This window comes from Carassius auratus, unplaced genomic scaffold, assembly GCF_003368295.1.
Source record: "Carassius auratus strain Wakin unplaced genomic scaffold, ASM336829v1 scaf_tig00217409, whole genome shotgun sequence".
Lineage (NCBI taxonomy): Eukaryota > Metazoa > Chordata > Actinopteri > Cypriniformes > Cyprinidae > Carassius > Carassius auratus.
The window spans coordinates 48,973-70,895 of NW_020529055.1; the positions used below are offsets into that span (position 1 = coordinate 48,973).

General features: G+C 38.8%; 1 long non-coding RNA gene across 1 annotated transcript; it reads right to left on the reverse strand.

Moving 5' to 3' along the window:
• Positions 1-974: 974 nt before the first annotated feature.
• On the reverse strand, positions 975-1,259 carry LOC113100923 (uncharacterized). Its single transcript, XR_003289845.1, has 2 exons — positions 1,143-1,259; positions 975-1,054 (listed from the first exon to the last, which is right to left on the reverse strand). It is a non-coding gene; the product is annotated as an uncharacterized LOC113100923 (long non-coding RNA).
• Between the last annotated feature and the right edge of the window lie 20,664 nt (positions 1,260-21,923).

A 21,923-nucleotide genomic window follows, 5' to 3' on the forward strand; every position in this document is an offset into this window, starting at 1 on the left:
CACGGATCGAATTCTAGATGTGTTGTCACCATCTTCGTACTGCTGTCCATCAGAAACCTTAGCAACACCTTTACCGACGCTCGTCTGTCCTGTCAGGTCTAACTTTGTCCAACGAACTTTTTGAGCCCTGGATCTCCTACCTTTCCGAGGCATCCTTCAAAAGAACAAAAGACAAAATATGAGAAAACAGACCAAAGACATGAGATAAAATAATCTATGGCATATCTGACGAAACCCATTAATCAGAAAGAAATAACTTGGTCTTAATCTGATGCTCTCTCTGTAGAGATGCTCTGAAAACACCATCACATGCTGCAAGTATACAAACAAAGAAGTGCTTAATTTTCAATTCATACTCCACATTAGAATAAGTTAAATAGTTAAATTACAGCCTTTTGCAATTTTATGATCATAATACTCAACGTTTTATGTAGCTAAATGGGATTAAATGATTCAAGTTTAACATCCTGATTATCTGTTCTGATTGTTTTTTTAATAATAACAATAATGAGCAAATGATTTCACATCATCTCTTAAATAAGTGTTTAGTAAACAAACCTTTTCTTCATTATGAGTTTGAACATAAACAGAGTTAGAACAGATCTCTGATAAAAATTACTGTAAAATGGTTTAAATGCTTACAGAATATTTTCAGTCACTTACTTCACGAAATGCTGAAGCGATACAACCTGCAAAATATTCTCAAGAAAAAAACAAGTTAATTGACAAGAAAAAGAACGACTTACAAATACAGCTAATAAACTCTTTCAATAAAAAGAACAGTAGCAGATAAAACAAATTATGAATCTAATATTAATAGAAACAAACTTTTTTCAAAGAAAAAAAAAACAATAGCAGATGAAGCAAATTATTAACCTAGTATCAAAAAGACTAAACTTTTAAAAGAACTCTAGCATTTGAACACAAATGGTTAGCCTAGTGTTAAAATGTTTTTTTTTCTTTGGGGGGGGGGGGGGGGGGGGGGTTGGTAGGTTGAGGTTGATGGGTGGAAAGAACAATTCAGAAGAACTGTTGCTAGGAGAAAATCCAAAACCTGGAAAAGAAAGACATATTAGGCAACTATAATGATAATAATATTGAAAAGAAAACGACAGTATAATTTAGGCAATTTGCTCACTAACCAGGTGTTCAGCTGCAGTGAAAAATGCAGGTCGTGCTCTGAATAGATGGTCTGCAAAACAACAAACAAACTTAAAGATAGCCTATGTATGTATGTAAGATGAATATTAACATTAAAATAATAATAAAAACGTAATATGCAAAGGCATCCATAAATGTTTTTAATACAGTAAGATTTTCACTTTAACTTTATTCTATTCCTAACCTAAAGCTACTATAAGTGATTGACTAAGGAGGTTCCTCAGTGTTGTGACACACAAAAGTAGCAAGTTATAATATATTGTCAATATAATATACTGACAGCCAAAAAATATGACAAAAACGAAATGATTGGCAGGCAGAAAGCATTTTATTTCTGATTGGTTGTTCAACAAATTATAATTTACTTGGTTTTAAAGGTCTAGGGCATTATCCAAACTTGCATACTTCTCTACTATATAGTAGGGTATGAAAAGCAGTAGATGAAAAGTACCTGAATGACCTACCACTTCTACTGAGATTCTTTAGTTTAGTCTATCCCATGAGCCCAAAGTAGCAAAATTGTGAATTGCACTGTAACTGATATTGTAGCTCACATGACAATGATAACATGACAAATGTAGTACATCTCTTATTGAACTCCTTATTATGTGAAGGGGACTTATTAATTTTAAATCATAACATTTCAGATCTTCAGATAGACCTCATGACAAAAGCAAGGCCACGAGTACACAAAGGACTAAAGAGAGTTTGCGCTCACTCTCCCATCTACATGATCCGAAGGCATACAAATACCTCAGAGAGACTCAACATTTTCCCCTCCCACATCCACATACAATATAAAGGTAGGCTTAATGTTGTCCGAATTTAATTTTTGGAAATTACTGATGCAAACATGCTGAAAAGCTTCTTCTCATTCCTTTTTTTACAGGTGCCTGCGTTCGGTGAATGCCAAACCTGGCCTGAACAAGATGATGCGGGATATGCTGGAGAGAAGATGCCAGGGAGACCAGGCTAAATATGGATGCGTTTCACTAATGTTGGATGTCCATCAGAAAAAATGTGCAATATAATCCACACACACAATCAATGTCTGGTTTTGTAGACATGGGTAACGGAAACAGTGAGACTGAGGTTGCTACCGAGGCTCTTGTGTTCATGGTGGTCGGCCTACAAGTACATTGGAAGGCTCCCATTCCTTACCTCCTGACCAAGTCTCTCTCTCTAGAAACCCAAAGGGTCCTTCTCAGTTATGCTTTGGAGGAGGCATTAGGATGGTATGCGTAACAATGGATGGTCATGCCTCCAATGTCAGCATGTGCAACCAACTTGGGTTTGAGCTGAATGGAGACCCACGAGAGCCACTTCAAACCAGTTTCTCACATCCAGTGACTGGCGAGAAAGTATTTGTATGTGATCTCAGGGTTTTGCACTATGTGGGTGAAGTCTGTGTGTTACGCGTCAGCACTGATTAGTTTGTGGGCGTCTCCGCTAGTTGTCATCAGCAACAGCTGTCACTCATTACTCATCCCTATATATTGGCTTGTCTATCGTCTTGTGTTTGTGAGAGCGTTGTTTCATGTACTTGACTTATGTTTGCTTTCTTGTGGGTTTCTGAAACTGAAAGTTCTACTGAGCAGCCGGTATCGCAGTCAGTCATGAAACGCCAGCAACAGATGACTTTAATGTCTTCAGGGATGGAAAAAAAAGAAAGGAGATGTGAGTTGTTTGATTCAGTAAATTAGCTCAGGTCAGGGTAATCAAAATGTCTGTCTACTTATTTTTTTACAGTCTATGGTCTACACCTGTTGATGAGCTGACGTTACCTTACACTGTTGCTAGGTAACTTCAGACTGTTAGCTAGCCAACCTAAACATTTAATCTTGCCTAGAACATTCTGTGTCCACTTTAAACAGCAGCGTTTTCTGTCAGCAATGTATGACAAGCAGACTCTGGCTGCTGTTATAGGCTACTCAACTCAGTATACTCAGATGCAGAAATAAAATAAGTCTTAATAATAAATGTTTTTCTAAACTTGAGCTATTGTTGTTCACTTACAATATTTGTTCATTTAAAATGGAAGTTAATTTGTAAAAAATGATTTACTTGTTCAAAGAAAAGGCTTAATGTCGAGCTAGCCTGAGTTAGCCTATATTTAATATAGTGTTATGGTTATGTGATGAGCCTGAGTATAGTTTTACACATCAGCCCAGTCTAGTCTGTAAAGTTATTGATACGCAGTCAGGTTGTTTTTTACACATTAATCTGAAAATGAATGTGGCACACCCAGTTTTTAAAATGTACATCCAGAGACTCTTTTCTGGCTATGTGGACTCAATATGATCATAACTCAGATGTTTTCATATCAGAGCACAGATGAGGTGGAGCTGCTTCAGAACAGAGAGGGTGAGACAGGGAAAAGCAGTAGCAGCACAATGTTACAGGTAGGTTATGTGCTATATGAAAGGCCAGGTGATTTTGATTTGTTGCTGATAAAAGGGAAGACGTGTACATGATAAATAGTGAATACAGTTTGAATATTATCAAATTAAATGTTCTTCTTGTAGGAGCCAAATTGTGTGTTGTTATTTGTTTAGAATTTTTTTTTTACATGGTCACATCATCACATGGGTGTGGTTTCATATTATTTACCTGCTCACTTGTGTGGTGGGAGAGAAACAGAATCAGGCCCTGATATTTTTCTGTTGACTGTTATAATATAGTTTCAGTTGTGATGAACTTTTGTTTATTTTTTTATGCCATGCTTTCATATCAGAGAACAGATGAGGTGAAGCTGCTTAAAGACAGGGAGGGTGAGGCAGGGAGAAGTAGCTCAGAGTTGCAGGTATGTGCTTTGTAAAGGGTCAGGTAATTAATTTTAATTATGTCATGTCAGAAACAGGCTAGCACATTTTCATATTTCATAGGTGAGACAGGGAAAAAGTTTTTGACTTTATAAAATTATTCTCTCAAGTCTTGGCTATTCAACAATAAATAAATTAAGACATCTTTTTCTTATACATAGTAGCCTATTATCCTTTTTGGCAGAATTTATCATTATAAACAACTTAATTATTTCCTGGATTTTGTATCACCATAGTCCCTAACTGTATGTAAATGGAGGAAATGGGATTCACATCGAAAACATTTTTCGCCATTTTGTGCCCCCCCCCCCCCCCCCCCCCCCACACACTTCTCAAACCAAAGTTACACCCTTGCATATTTGTATATAATTTTTTTTTTATAATTCATCGGAGTGGTAAAGCTCTGTGAAATTTGCTGTAGAGCAAAGCACACCTATGGAAAGGAAGGCAAGTAAATATTAATACTTGCATGTTTACTCATTGAGCATAAAGTTTAGAAATATGTTCTGTGTTCTCTGTATATTTGAATACCAAATGAAAACCTGTAATGATATTGATTTTATATACCGATATTTCTGTAAAGATTATTGACAGGCTGTTTGATACAATGAATGGACGGAATCCTTGTGCCAAAGGATTCAAAGCTCCCTTGGGTGCTTTGAGTTGGATTGAGAGGAAAGCATCTTCACCGATCTAAGAGGTCTATTAAAATAGTGGTTGCTAAGTTCATGATAAGAGTTCAAATACACTTTGTTCCCTCATACAACGCGTTCCTAAGATGATCAGTTGATCCCTTATACATCAAGTTCTTAAGATGCTAACTGCTTCCGTTTTGTTTGTGCCTGAATTCTCTTGTTTTTTTTATTGGTGTGTTTTTCAGGTCCAAGATGCTTTTAAATGGCATGTATTACACATCAACTTTAAGCAGGTAAGTAAAACTTCATGAAAGTAGTCCATGTGACATCAGAGGGTCAGTTAGAATTTTTTGAAGCATCGAAAAATACATTTTGTTCCAAAAATAGCAAAAACTACGACTTTATTCAGCATTGTCTTCAAACAAAAGATTGACTCGGATCACCTTTCTGGACATGGACAGTATACCGTGCACACAGTTTCAATGGAGGGACTGAGAGCTCTCGGAATAAATCAAAAATATCATAAACTGTGTTCCGAAGATAAACGGAGGTCTCACGGGTTTGGAATGACATGAGGGTGCGTTATTAATGACATAATTTTGATTATTGGGTCAACTAACTAACCACCGTATCCGTACAGAAGACCAACGCCCCAAAGCCACATGGTCAATGGCCCTTTAAGGATGCAATGTTGAGGCACAGAGCATGTGTTTTCAAGATGTGCATCAGAAAACTCCTGATTTACAGACTCAAAGACATTGTCAATGTTGGATTTTGGCAAGGAAAGAGAGACACTCTGCCTGGCTGAGGCCAAGCCTCGCACACAAGTCACAGAAATGCAAGCAGAGATTGTGGGAAATCAGTGGCTCTCATTAACATGACCATCCATACTGCCACACTGACCTATGACCAGCATGACACTGCCATCTGTGTCAGCCTGCACAACCAGAGTATGTGCATTCAAGTGCCCAAAGGTGCCATCCTCCACCTCGGGGACCTGGCGCTGTACTACCTTTCAAGTGAAGAGTACCAATCAGAGGTAGAAATTCCAGCTTTCTTCAAGGACACAATCTCACTCTGGAACCTGAATGATAACTGAGCATTGAGAAAGAGGGGTCCCACCTGCCATCCGGCCTTCCTGATCCCCCTGCCATCTGATTATCATGATCCACCAGCTGTGTGACCATCATGACAACTGTTGTCTGACAATGTTTGCGGGGGATTCTGTAGCATCTGCTTAGGATAATGTATGATCGTTTGGGCTGTATGTTGTGGGGATTCCTTTAGCCTTTTGGCATTTGCATATAAATTACAGAATCTGGTCCCATGGTGTACTTTTATATGAGTGCTTAATGGCAATGTTTACCCCCATTATCTGGAAGATAGTGAACAGGTCTCCCCATCCGACTTCAAACACATGCCGAGATAGCTAGATAGCCCTCGATGCCAGACACCAAAGGGGCCTGGCTGAACAGCCAACTCACATTCTCACAAATCCAATACACAACACACACACTTTTATTCATTTAGACTATAATTAATCAGTTACAAATCTATTTGGTATATGCATGTATTGTTTATGTGTTTCACTATTGTAGTAGCCTAGTTACAATTCTAGTCCGAGATGTATTAGTTAGACTCTCAATGCTTATATTCAGGTATATGAGTGTATTTCTGCTTGTGTAAGATCTTGTTACGTTTCATCCTTGGTATCAAAATAATCAGCTTTTTATTCCTCAAATACCCATGTACATATGTGATCCTAAAATGCATCATGCTATTTGACGCCAGTCAAACATGCAAATGAGCTGTCACTGGGACAAAGAAACACTTTCCCGCTGAAACTGTATGCCTTGTTACTGGTCAATTCAATCAAAAGGGTTGTTACCAGGAAACCAGATAAAAACTTCTTCAACTGCCAAAAAATCTGCTTCTCTTAACTTGCGGTTCCGTTAACACACCCATCACCTTGAAAACCTTGCAACTCCCCTTCCGATCTTCTGGCAGTTTTCAGCATCTTTGTTGATTCCCTTCGAAGCAGTCAAGCCATGGATGAAATGATGAAGGTTTTACTCCTAACAGAATTCAACAGGAATCTACGCATTATACACGCACCGGGACACTTTACTCAGCAACTACAGAACCAGTGCAAAAAACTGCTTGTTAACTATTTAGATGCGCTTCTAGGCTTTGACCCCTTTTAATTAAGGTGATGATATGCTTTGATGATTTTTAACAGGTTGTGATTTAGTTTATCAATAAATACTGCCATGACTTTCTTCTCTTTCTCTCTCTCTCTCTCTCGATCCATGCCTTCCTTGCGTTGGCATCTATGTTTAATGTGTGTAGGTTTGTGTTTAGTCAGATTTTGCATGTTCCCCTGTAGTGTAGTTTAATAAACATCCATATGTATTCACACTTGTTGTCTGTGTTTGCTGCTTACAGGACAAGCTCCCTTTAACATTACTTTTGTTACATGCTCTGGGAGCAATGAATTAGTAGTAAAATAATTTTTTGTGGCCAGGGAAATAATTTCACTTAGATTCAATAAACGAATAACACTGTCATTTTTAGCAACGTCATATGACCCCTTTAACATTGTCATGTACTAGGGCTGGGACAACGCGTCGAGGTCATCGATGACGCAAAATATGCGCATCGATTCGTCGACCTGTTTTTATTTCTGTAAAAAACGTTTCCAAAACGTTTACCTTATGTGCGCTGAATATACGCGATGGCCGGATCAACATTCTGTCCAACGTTATATAACCAAGCCAGGGGTTTTCCTGCATTGATCCTTTTTTTTTTTTTTTTTTGACGGCTGTCAAAGCCTTATTTGATCGGTGAGTGATGTAGAATAACAGGGCGCGTACGAGAGAGAGCCCCGGCTGTGCGCGCGCACTAACAGTCTTCAAACAACACGAGCGCTTCTTGCTCTCTCTGTCCCTTGTGCATATTAATCAAAATCATTAAACACGATAGAAAAAGGGCGAAACACCAAAGTTTCACGCACTCACAGTCTTCAAACTACACGAGCGCTGTCTTGCGCGCTCTCTCTCTCTCTCTCCCTCGTGCATATTAACCAAAATCATTAGACACGATAGAAAAAGGGCGGAACGCCAAAGTTTCACGTGGAGCATTCGGAGATTTTTTTTTTCTCCATGACAGGCTGCTGGCTCCCACTGGTCTTTTTTTTTTTTTTTTTTTGTAAAAGCACTCTCTGTATTAGCTTAAAGCCCTCAAGTTTAAATGGGTTACTGTATTCTTTCAATTGCTCTAAACAAGTATTTTGGGTGACCTTTTTTATTGAATGCTAGACATAAAGTTGTTGTTATTTTCATCTGAAAGAAGAACTTTTTTTCAGTAAGCTAGGCCCTATGTGTTCAGTAAGCTTGTTTCAGTAAACTATGTGTTTTCAAGGCTTCAAGGTTTTATTGAATGCTATCTCTATACAAGTGCAAAGTAATGCATTCTTAGTCAGTCTTTTATTTTGTAATTTTAAGAGCAATAAACATATTGCAATGTAAAATGTAAAAATTAAAAAATGTAAATTCATGTTTTTTTCATTCAGATATGTAAATCAACATGTATAAATTGTTAGTAGTCAATTAATGGGGAGATAATCGAAAATTTAATCGGTCTGAAAAAATTAATCGTTAGATTAATCGTTTAAAAAATAATCGTTTATCCCAGCCCTATCATGTACATTACCATGCCAGTCCCTCCGAGTATTGTCATGTCATAAATATTGTACTGTCCTAACAAACCATACATCAATAGAAACCTTATCAATGAAACACTTTCCAAAAAACGACGCTTGCATATCAGCATGTTACGCACAAATTCATCAGCTGTCATCTTCCTCTGGAAGCATATTACCTGTTGAAAGCATTTTTGTCATGTTTTTAGATACTTTTTAGGCGCACTTTTCACTTTTCTCAAGTGGACATTCCAATTGGATATTCCATAAAGAAGGTTTTGTTTGAAACTCAGAGTTTAACCCCAGAAAAGGGAAACTCAGGTTATTTTGTTCCAATAAAAGACCAAACTAAACTTCTCAGTAAATTACCATAGTAACTTACTATGTGAACCTAACTTGGTCAGTAGCAGGTTTTCTTTGATGAATCCAGTTTCTTTTGGTGTCCTCCCCTTTTTTAAAGCATAAGTGTTGTTTAAATACCTCATTCATTCATTAATGCTGCAAAATGCTTTTATTGATGATATTTTTGCCTTATTTTAAGTACGAAAGAAAAATCTTATATCAAGATGCAGTTCCTATATAAAATACGATATTTAGTCTTGTTTCCTGGGGTAAACAAGTAAAATTATCTGCCAGATGGATAAGAAAAATAATCTAAATGCAAATGGAAACCAGATTATTTTTCTCACAAACCACTTTGCTTTTCATCATGCAAAAAACTGTTAATATGATAAATAATTTACATGGGATCCTGTAGATGAGGAGGCTGCATTCATTCATTTGAAGTTAAATTTACAATGGTTTAGAATTATATTTAATTTTATTTTGATTGAGTTATTTCAAACACTCGCTGCTGTGATTTTTGAACTCAACTTATTTTAAAAATGCTTTAATGCTGGTGTTGAAGCTTTTAACTTTCTGATCTGAAATGGTCCGCAGTGCTGACGCTCTCCAGACGTGGAGAAACTCCGACTTTGTTCATAACCACTCCTCTAGCACCAGCTGGCCCGCTTTGGCCCAAGGTTTTCGTCAGGCCAAAAAACCCTGGCCGTTGGCCCGAGGAAGCCCCAACGAGGCACGATCAAGCCCCGCAAGTGACAGTGGAAATGCGACTGGCCCTGGCACAGACTAGCACGCCCGGTTTAAGCTAGACAGTGGAAACGCGGCTAATGCATACATTCCATACGTACCTCAGAACCTAAATGAGTAACGGATTTTTGTCCAAGCTCACTGTTATAATTGATTTTCAGTGGACTCACAACATAAACATGCTAATTCCCGATGCTGCAGTTCAACTATCAGGATTCACAATGGCAATCCACCAGCAGGACAGAAACAAAGACTTGGGTAAGAGCAGGTTAGGGGGACTTTGCATCTTTGTGCACAACGATTGGTGTAACAACAGCAATATTATAGACATGTACTGCTGACTTAGAAGCACTGTCTGTTATATGTAGACTGTTCTATTTACAGAGAGCTAACAGCAGTAATGGTTACCGCTGTGTACATCCCACCAGATGCTAATCCTAGTGCAGCTCTCACTCAGTTACATAGCACTATAGATAAACACCAACAAAACCATCTAGACAGAGTGCACATGATAGTGTTTGATTTTAATCAGACATGTCTGAAAACAGTTTTACCTAAATTCAAGTGTGCAACTAGAGGGAAAAATAAACTGGATCATGTGTATTCTAACACTAAGAATGCCTAGAGCCACAGACCTCCCACACCTGGGACAGTCAGATCACTGTTCACTGCTTCTGAGGAGGAAAACAAAACCGGTCATTAAGGGTGCTTTCACACTAGCACTTTTGGTGCGCACCCGGGGTCAATTGGCGTCAGAATTCGGTTCGTTCGGATGATGTGAACGCTGTCTTCTGTACTCGGATGCGCACCCGTGAACTGTACCCGAGTCCGCTTAAAAACGGTGGTCTGGGGTACACTTCATGTGAACTCTGGTACGGTTCACTGCTCATGTGAATGCAATCATACCAAATCGCGGAAGTGAACCGCTTTTAATGACAAATTATTTGATGAAAATGTGTGTTTGTGTGTTTCACTCACTTTCCTGATGAGCGTGACTGACACGCTGCAAGCAGAGAGCTGTACATCTCATTTATGTTCACCTTCAACGTTCTTTAGAGCATTTTCAGTACATTCGTAAGAAAGACGCAAGTGCCGTTATGTACCGAAGCTTTATCAACAAAACGAACAGTTCAAAAACGTAATACATAAAAGTGCAGAGGGTAATGTTACGCATTTGCCGCCCTCTCCTGCGCTGTCGTTACCAAGCAACGGGGTAAACAGCTGCTGGCTTGATGACGCAAGCGAACCGCGGTTCGGACTCAAATATTATAATATGAACACGGTCCAGCGGCGGCAGGGGGAGGGGGGAGCAACCGGACTCGGGTTCGGACCAGGCAAGTGAACCAAGTGTGAAAGCACCCTAAAACTTGGCCTGAGGCGTCTCTCTCTCTCAGCTGCAGGACTGCTTTGAACAAACAGACTGGGAGTTATTTGAACATCAGGACCTGGAACAATACACAGAATCTGTTTTGTTCTACATTAAAAACTGCATGGAAAATGTCACGGTCAACAAAAAGATTTGGGTGTTTCCCAACCAGAAACCCTGGATGACATGTGAAGTGCAGTCATTACTTAAAGAACGCGACTCCGCCTTCAGGTCTGGTGACAAAGCTTTGTACAGTACTGCTAGATACAACTTAAAGAGAGGCATCAATCTTGACAAAAAAAAAAATATTATAAAAAGAAAATTGAGGACCACCTCACAGACAAAAATCCAAGAAGAGTGTGGCAGGGCATTCAGAGCATTCCAATTATAATAACAATAACCACAGCACCGTTAACCGTAAGACCTCACTGGCTGAGGAATTTACTAATTCTTTGCCTGCTTTGAGGTTTACAACAAACTCAACACCTTCACCAACCTCTGGCACCTGCCATCTCACCCAACAGGAATATGAGGCGGGACCAGGGTTTCTGCAGGGTTTAATCAGTCAAATTTAAGACTTTTTAAGACCTTTTTATGACAATTAGGATTTGAATTTATGACCTACACGAATTACGCTAAATAACTTCAGTCATTCAAATTCCTTTCAAAAGTCTTTTTTTATTGTTGACTTTCATTGAAAGCAACACGTTTTATTATTTAAAGAGTTATTCTATTATTTCTTAAGATTAAGAAACTGAAGCCTTCGCTTCCTTTTTCGTGAGTATCAAGAATTCAGGAACATTAAACAATTGTAACATTGTTAATTAACAATTATTTTATGGCATTACTTTCCAAAATAACAAGTGTTATTGGTGTTTGGTCACAGTATTCAACACCCACAGCCAGTGCCGTAGCTGGGGTCAGCCTTGAAATTGTTTAATTTGTATGTTCGTTCATTTTTATTTATTTTTGCTATTTACACAATGTTTAAGTTTTTTTAAAGATAGCACTGGATAGTCTTCAATGTAAAAATGTAATATACAATCAAACCAAAATTTATTTTACAAAATTTTTTCAGACACCTGGAACATTTCTCACATTATTACAGTTTGTTTGCTATTGCTTCTAAAATGGTTATAAATATGACAAGAATTAAGAGTTAAACTCTATCAGAACAAATTCGTCTTGATAATGTCATAACTTTGATAGAACTGAACGTAATGGATTACGATCAACCAAAACTACAGATAACTATCATTATGATAATATTTACACAACTATCAATATTTTGTTGACCAATTACCAAGCAATGCTTCATTTTGTTCAGACTGTGGTGTGAAAAGGTTGCATTATCAATTCAGAAAAAAAAAACACACAAGCAATGCATGGTGCTTTATAAGGTGCTGAATAATTTGTTCCCAATTTTATATATAGATATATAGATAAAACATTTATATTTATCTATTTCACTAGTACTTCACTGTATGAAGATTCTTTGGGTATAATATGTCACAGTTTACTTATACTCTCTTACATAAATGTATTAAGTGTCCAGTACCTACTAGTAAAATATGTATATCAAAAATTATATCTGGAGTCTGGATAATTTTTGGTTTGACTGTGCATAAATTCTTTTTAAAACTACAAAGTATTGCAGTCCAGAGCAGTGCAGTGAGTGATTTTTCTTTCATTTTCTTGAAATAACAGTACTGCAGCTAGTAGCTAAATTTGGCGTGGTCACTTTAAGAGACGATGAACGCTTCTTTTTCCTCAACTGTTTACTTTCTCTTAAGAAATAACTGACAAATAACTGAAAAGATTTGCTCTTGTGCAGTATTTGTCTGCACAAGAGCAAAAAGAAGCAAATTCGGTGTGAGTTACAAGCATTTTGAGACGCCTTTCTCTGCGTGAGTCCTGAACACCAGAACACCGCAATACTGAATTTCTCTCTTTCACATCCTTTTGTTTGTTCAAAATTGCGATTAGTATTTGTTCGTTCATGTGCAGGAGGCACTGTCCGTGATACGCGGCTCTCTCTCTCTCTCTCTCCGCACCGAACAAAGCGCGCGAGTAACCAGCTACTCGGTTCAGCTTTTCCGCGTCTTGTGTTTAGATGCTTGATACGATTGTTAGCGACGGGCTTGAGTCTTCGAGCCATAGATTGTTAAAGGTACATTTTCCCATTGTGATAGCCAGGATGATTTAAATGATTTATGACTTTTTATGACTTTATGGCCCGCGGATACCCTATGGGACACATGCTCAACTGTAAACACAAGGAAATGCTGCTGGTCCAGATGGAGTAACTGGCAAAGTACTCAAAGCCTGTGCGAACCAGCTTGCTGGAGTCTTTACAAAGATCTTTAACCTTACACTGACATCAACCATCATACCACTTTGCTTAAAATCAGCCACTATGTTCCTAAAAAAAGCAGTCACCAGCAGCTTAAATGATTAAAGACCAGTTGTACTAACACTGCACTAATTATCCCAGATATTCTAATCAGCAAATTATATGCACTTGGCCTCTCCCCCTCCATCTTCATATGGATAAAGGACTTCCTCACAAACTGTTAAGCTCGGCTCCCACCTCTCCTCCACCATCACGCTCAGCACCGGCTCTCCACAAGGCTGTGTATTGAGCCCTCTACTCTACTCCTTGTACACATATGACTGTACTCCCACCAACACCATCATCAAATTTGCAGATGATACCACAGTGATTGAACTCATCTAAGGAGATGATGTTATCAACCTACAGAGAAGAAGTCTAGAGTGGTGCTCTGTAAACAACTTTGTCCCTGAACACCATTAAGACAAAAGAGCTCATTCTGGAATTCAGGAGGCGTCACACTGAACCAGCCCCACTCTACATCAATGGGAAATGTTTCGAAAGGGTCCTCACCTTCAAATTCTTGGGAGTACACATATCCAGCAACATGTCTTGGTCTGCTAACACCTCAGCAACCATCAAAAAGGCACATCAATGACTTTACTTCCTCAGAGTGCTCAGGAAGAACAACCTATAGAGTGGAAGCTGCTGGTGTCCTTTTACCGCTCCACCATAGAGTGTTTGTTAGTGTACTGCATTTAATGTTGTACTCCAGCTGCACTGCAGCAGACAAGAAAGCCCTCCAGAGAATAATCAACACAGCCCAATGAATCACAGGCTGCTCACCACTGTATTGGTTCTGTCTCGCTCTCCTCTCCACCTGGTGCCGTTGTCCTGTGGCTGCTTTCGCATCAACCAAGTGGATGCGGCACACTGGCTTCAGGAGAGACCCCTTACATCAGGGGTAACCAACCCTGCTCCTGTCGATCGACTGTCCTGCAAAGTTTAACTCCAACCCTAATCAAACATGATTGTAAAGTGCTTTGGGTGTACAACAATATACAATAAAGCGCTATATAAATGCATCATTCATTCATATGAATGATAAAAGGAGTAGAAAACATTGCTCACTTCCATTATCTCTCAAGAGTCAAAAACATCATCAAGGACACATCCCATCCAGGACACCACCCGTTTAATCTTCTGCCCTCAGGCAGGTGGGACAGATCCTTAAGAGCAAAATCAACTCACTTACAGAACAGTTTCTTTCCAGTTGCTATCAGTACTTTAAAATCATAAATACACTAATGCCAAGTACTATTCCAACCACGTTATTCTTTTAACTACAGTCACTTATTAGGGCCCGAGCACTGCAGTGCGAGGACCCTATTGGAATTGCTCCATTTATTATTCTTCTTCTGCGTAATGAATCGCATTTATGAGGGCCTAAACATGCTCCAAAACTCACGAAACTTTGCACACGCATCAGGACTGGCAAAACTTTACATCTGATATAGGTTTCAGAAGTGAGTGTGGCAAAATGGCTCGATAGCGCCACCTGTTAAATTTCAACGGAGTGCGCCTCGAGCTGTGTTTCATGTACTTTCATGAAAATCGGTGCACACATGTAACACACCATTACCTACAAAAAAGTCTCTTGGTACCAAATCCAAAACCCAACAGGAAGTAAGTTATTTTGAATTTCCTGTATGATTTTTGTGCCATCTTTTAGCAGAACTTCACTTGCGTTAGCATTCCCATTGACTCCCATTCATTTTGCGAATAACTTTACATCCGAGGCGTTTAAAGACTCTGTTTGTCCATTATTTATTTCTAAAGATACACGACAATGTATAAAGGGCTCCATTACCTTCTATGTTACATTTTGGCCCCGTATAAACAGTTTTTGTAAAAAATAGGCTAACGATTGCGTCATAACCACTCGGCTCTCTGTCGCATTACCGTACAGACAGGTGGAGAAGCTCGCAGGCAATTAACTTAATATGGCGTACTGGCGTTACATTTTAAAATACTATACAAAATAATTAATCAGAATACTTACTCCTGCTCACTCACGACAAAGAACTCCCCGCTCAAGCTCGCCGTCTCTGCAAGATTAACGATGGCAGTTTGCACGCACAGCCACTTAGAAGATTTACATCTGTCAGACAGGTTGCTGACGTCGTCAAGCTTCGTTTGAGTCTGCGCGTCAGAAACGGAAGTGCTAAAAAACGCTAAAACTGGGCTTCATTTGTCTCAATTGAGTTCCAGTGGGGTCGCTGTGTCCATTTCTTTTACTGTCTATGGATCTTCCCCAAACTTCACACATGTGATAGGTGTTCTGTTCTGAAAAAACACCCATGACCAAATTCAGTTATAGTCATAGCACCACCTGCTGGTAAAATGAAGTGACAAGGTTAACACTGTTATGGACTCCTAGGAACATATTAAAAAGCATCAGCAAGTGTTAAATAGGCTGGCAACATACTAGATACATACTAATACATGCTAGCAACACTTAGCTTAGTGCTAAAGCATGCTAATAATGTAGTGAAAAAGGAAGTTGCTGTAACTCAGGCAAGCAATTTCCGATTTTTCCCAAACTTTACTTGTGTGATATGTGTTCTTTTCCAAACAAACACCCATGACCAAATTCAGTCATAGTCTTAGCGCCACTTGCTTGTAACAGGAAATGACAATGTTAACACTGTTATGGACTCCTAGGAACAAATTAAAAAGTGTCAAAAAGTGTTAAATAGGCTGGCAACATGCTAAAAACATAATAAACATGCTAGTAACACTTAGCTAAGTGTTAAAGCATTCAACTAAGTCAGTGAAAAACGAAGTTGCTGTAAAAAAAGGCAAGCAATGTCCGATCTTCCCCAAACTTCACACGTGTGATAGGTGTTCTGTCCTGAACAAACACCCATGACCAAATTCAGTTATAGTCATAGTGCCACCTGCTGGTAACAGGAAGTGACAATGTTAACACTGTTTTGGACTCCTAGGGACAAATTAAAATGTGTCAAAAAGAGTTAAATAGGCTGGCAACATACTAGAAACATAATAAAACTTGCTATCAACATTTAGCTAAGTGTCACAGAGTGCAACTAATGCATTGAGTAAGGAAGTTGCTGTAACTCAGGCTATCAACGTCCGATCTGCCCCAAACTTCAGACATTTGACAAGAGTCCTGTAATGAACACATCAACATGCCCGTACTCCGTTATAGTCATAGCGCCATCTACTGGCAACATGAAGTGTCATGTGTAACACTCTTATGGACTCCTAACATGTGTAACAATGTTATGGAGTTGTAAGGTCCAGGCACTCGGCCCAAGGAAGGTATCCGGTGCTGGATGAAGGTTTCCTGCGTGTTCGGTCTTTCAGCGCGTAGAGTTATTCAATTTAGGTTTAACTCAAATCTGACTCCATTATTTATTTAATCTAACTCCATTTTCTTATGATCTGGAATTTAGGTTGAATGCAAATTGGGTTGTATGCCTTTTTAATTAGTATTCTTCTGACATTTGATTATTCTAGTTAACTCTTTACTTTTATATTAACTCGTTCATTCAGGTGCTCATGTTGCTAACAAGGATTCAACGCAATCTACTAGAGTCAATAATCACAGAGTAAAACAGGATAAAATCAAATGTAACAATTTATTATCAGTCAGGTAAATATGTATTCTGCCAATTACATATCCAATTGAAACACATCAAATCATATCAAATTCTCAAAGATGAATCTAAAAGTAAAATATGCATACCTGACCTTAGAAAATACATAGTATGAAGTGAAGAGACACACAACACACTACGGGCTTTCTGGCTACAGAAATCGCCCTGATCCTCTTGCTGCAATCGTTTAAATACTTCAGAGCAAGAAAACATCTCCCGAGATGAAGACAGGAATTAACAATTGGAATTTGCATTAACTCAGGTCCCAAGCCTGGGTGATTTTACAACTCAATGGGAACAGGGGGTAATTTACATGGAGGACCCTAGGAAAGGGCACTCCCATCACAGTAATCAAGATATCTCTTGACTCTTCGGATCTGTATTATCTTATAATCTACTTTTGCATCTTAGTGGCCATTCAATGACTGAATTCTGATCAGCTTAATGTCATCACCCATCATCACCCAACATTCATCTCCCGCATTTCAGGTTATGTAACAATTCTGTTGTCCTGTCTTGGTGCAGAGGGGACAAGACACCCTCCTGGTATCTGTCCTCCAAAGAATTACAGTGGTCAGCCTGAGACAGAAACAAATACAAAGAGAACCACAGTTAATTTTGAACTTTCATTAGTTTCATGTTCAGGCATGTGGAATTATTTTAACTACATTCATCCTCATGTATTGTAGTTTTAATCCAGATGTCACATGAAACGGAGTTCGGTTGGTCAGATCTGAATCACTGCTCCTGTTTCAGTGCAGCCTGAGTCTGTAACACCTGATGCTGCTCTTGTAGTAGAGCCCTCACAGTCTGCTGTGTCATGAGCATTAGAGACCCCAGTTCTACTGGGGACATTTTCTAGATTAATTGGTGTTTTTATCACCCATGTGATCATGCATTCCAATGGACCAATGTCCATGGCTTTAGTTGCTGTTGCTCTCATTACAGTCAGATCTGTGGGCAGAAATGTGTTCACCTGTTTTGGTGTTGTCTGTTTGACAATTGTTGTTTTATGGTGTTGTTCACACATGCAGATCTCTGTGGCACATAAAAAGGTATTGTATTTTACACCCCCCTCTCATTATTTTTCAAGTCAATTTAAAAGATTAAAAGATCAAATGGTGTTTTGTGGCTGTATACGACTGTGGCTTTAGGTAAATGCTGTCATGCTCAAAACAAAGGAAAGGAAGTTTTACAATTGTTATGTAAATTTGGTCCTGTTGCTGTTACATGTAATAGCCTCTAAGAGCTAGTGTGAGGTGAGATCTGGCTCAAAATACTTCCATAAAATGTTTTTATTATTGCAAGATTAGTTGCAAATTCAGAGTTTCCATTTCCAAATAATGTTAGCCATTTTCTCTGATCAGATCAAATTTTTAGTTGGTGCTCCTAAGTGAAGGATGAATTGGTTTGCTATCACTTGTGCCACACTATTGAAATGAAATCACACTTCCTCCCTTTTGGCACTGTGAAGCAAATCAATCTGCCACAAGGTTTAAGTTCTCACATGTGAGGAGAGCATTTTCATTAAGACATTTATGAAATCACACTGTGGCCACATGGCTATTCTATGCTCCTCTACATGGTTTAACTGCAGCTACTGTATACAGAAAATAGCAGAGTGTACCACTCACGAGACAAACAAATTCAACACAGACACACATGCAACTTGAAATTGCGATGCAATTCCAGTATTAAAGTTATTCCAATTTTACACAAGACACATGGTCTAGAATGCATGTAGCATCTACAACCTTAAACCTAAGTGTTTACACACTTCCAGTAAAGCAGTCATGTGTTTTTTAAAGAATAAACTAAACTAAGCTATGTGTACATTTAGTAGCACAAACAACTATAATGTGTTTTCTATGCACACAATGTTTAGCACAATTATAAATTTGAAAATGCAAGCAGGATTATTGAAATTTGGATGTTTCCATATTAAACTCATTGCTATTAAACTGTTAATCCACTAGTAAGTGAAGTCAGTAGCTGAAGGCCTTGCATTAACAATGCAGTCAACTCACTAAGAGTGTTACCTGAGGTAGACTTGTTACATGTCAACCCCTGATCTTTTCCTTTAGAAAGTGATATCCTACATTTCAGAAAATAAGGTGGAGGTCTACCCCTTCCCAGTGACCAGCATTTTTCCTCTGTATGGCCTATTTTCCGACAGGAAGAACAAAACCTGCTATCTTTGCCACAGGTTTGTTTGCTGTGTTCTCCTGAAGTTTGAGGATTTGCATGAATCTCTAATGCTTTCTTTCCGCCTTGCGCACTGATCCACGAATCTGCGCTATTATGGTGCTGCATCTCCTTAAGAACTGAAATCAGCACACTATCTTGAGCAGTGGCACAGGCTTCCTCTGAACTAAAAGTTCTAGATTCATCACAGCAAGTCACCTCCTCCAAGAAGTGGACATGCTTCTCAGTCCCATTGCTTTTAGAATAATTCCCTTCTGTCATCCACTGTGCAGATGCAATGGTTTGGGGCTTTGATTTCCATCTGTTTTCTATCCTTGAACCCCAATCTACAATCGCTCTGAATGTGTTTTCGGCTGAATCTGTTCCTTTTAACACAGCATTTTGGACTGGAGTGCCAGCATTGTTCTTTATGAGTTGTAACAATGGTTCGTGATCACGGCTTGCATTTTCTAGACCAATATTGTTTGTATGTCGTCCACAGACGTTCAGCGAATGTTTCAAACGGTTCATTGCTTTCCTGCTTAATTTGTAGTATCCTGCTCCAATCTGCGCTTGTTGGACCCCTTATATCTAGCAATGCCTGTTTTAATTGTTCAAAGATACTTTCGTCAGTTTCGTTATTGTTTCGCTTGATTATGTCTCCAGATTTCATTTGAGGGGTTAATTTAGATCGGAGTTCTTCAGGAATGGTTAAGAGTGCGATTTGCCATACATCCCTAGTTTCCAATTTATACACTGTGGCTTGTAGCATCAGTGTTTCCCAATAGGGTTGGAATGGCCCTCTTCTGGGCATCATTCCCACGATCTGTTTGTGTGTTGTACACTCTTCGCATGTTAATGGGCGGCTAATCAAGGTTATTTCATCGTTTGTATTTGTTATGGTTTTGAGTACAGCAATTTTAACTGATTTGGAGGGTTTTTCGCTGGATTTTGCTCTGGTTTTAATCGGACTTCGCTGATCTTGTTCTCCGTGTCTCTGAACGGGATCTCAGTTTCTCTGAGAATCTAACGTGACAACATAATCATCATCATCATCACTATCGCTGTTTCTATCATAATCAAAGGTTTCATGCAGTGCCGCTTGCTTAACTGCAGCCACTGGGAAGCCTGCATTATTACAGAAGTCTTCAAGAGCTGATATATAACTATTGCTGGTTTGGAGTTTCTTTTGAAGCTCTTAGATTTTCCTTGACATCATCTCACTCTGTCTTGTCCAACCTTGTCTTTCGAATGTAAATGCCTCGACCTGTGCTCTTAGTTTTTGCAATTCTTCAGAGCGCCCTTTTTCAATTTCTTTGATGCTTGTTATTGTGCGTTTGTTTTCGGCTATTGTCTCGAGGTCATTTTTACGAAGCAGATAGACAATAGCAGTCTGGATATTTTTATATTTTGATTTAGATTCCAATTTTTTGCCCTCGGCCAAAAACCAGGCTATAATTTCGTTGTTTTTCCATTTAAGATTGAATCCTTTATCGTTTTAACTAAGAAGTGTGTCTTTTATTTGTAATGCTTGAATATCCATGATCTCCTGATCTACACTATCACTGTATTGTCCCTGAAAAGCCATGTTTCCCGGTTAATTCTCCCCCACCGGATTTCTACGGTCTCTGGTCTAACAATGGGTATGTCGACCCGTTCTAAAAATGTGTCTATATGTGAAATGCAAAAAGCTTTCCCTCAACACTTCTAATAAGAAAAAGGAATGAACTTACCACAGCAGTTGTAGACAGGGAAGAAGCTCAAACCTTATATCTTCAGAGAGAATCAATCTGAAATTCGCGCTGGGAAGACGTCACTCGCATAAGTAGGGAGATCACGTCGGCGGGGTCACCACTTTGTAAGGTCCAGGCACTCGGCCCAAGGAAGGTATCCAATGCTGGATGAAGGTTTCCTGCGTGTTCGGTCTTTCAGTGCGTAGAGTTATTCAATTTAGGTTAAACTCAAATCTGACTCCATTTTATTGTTTAATCTGACTCCATTTTCTTATGATCTCGAATTTAGGTTGAATGCAAATTGGGTTGTATGCCTTTTTAATTAGTATTCTTCTGACATTTGATTATTCTAGTTAACTCTTTACTTTTATATTAACTCGTTCATTCAGGTGCTCATGTTGCTAACAAGGATTCAACGTAATCTAATAGAGTCAATAATCACAGAGTAAAACAGGATAAAATCAAAGTAACAATTTATTATCAGTCAGGTAAATATGTATACTGCCAATTACATATCCAATTGAAACACATCAAATCATATCAAATTCTCAAAGATGAATCTAAAAGTAAAATATGCATACCATACCTGAAAATACATAATATGAAGTGAAGAGACACACAACACACTACGGGCTTTCTGGCTACAGAAATCGCCCTGATCCTCTTGCTGCAATCGTTTAAAATACTTCAGAGCAAGAAAACATCTCCCAAGATGAAGACAGGAACTAACAATTGGAATTTGCATTAACTCAGGTCCCAAGCCTGGGTGATTTTACAACTCAATGGGAACAGGGGTAATGGAGGGCCCTAGTAAAGGGCACTCCCATCACAGTAATCAAGATATCTCTTGACTCTTCGGATCTGTATTATCTTATAATCTACTTTTGTAAGATTGTAAGATTTGTAAGAGACATTTCCAATGGTACTAGACATGAGTGTTAGTTCACTTGCATTGACATTTTCACGTAATCATTTTGAGCAGACTGAGTAGAAGGAAGAATGGGTGAAGGGATTTAAAATGAAACAAATGGCCAGAAGGGGAGGAGGTCTCCTGCTCCTACACTCTGTGGGGTGTCTCGAAGATGCCCGTGTATGTTTGTTTTGTCTGTTTCTCAGGAGATCAAAGTATCTCAGGTTCTTTCGTCCTTACAGAGTCCAAGCAACATATTAAAAAGTGCCAACAAGTGATAAATACACTGGCAGCATGCTAGAAACATA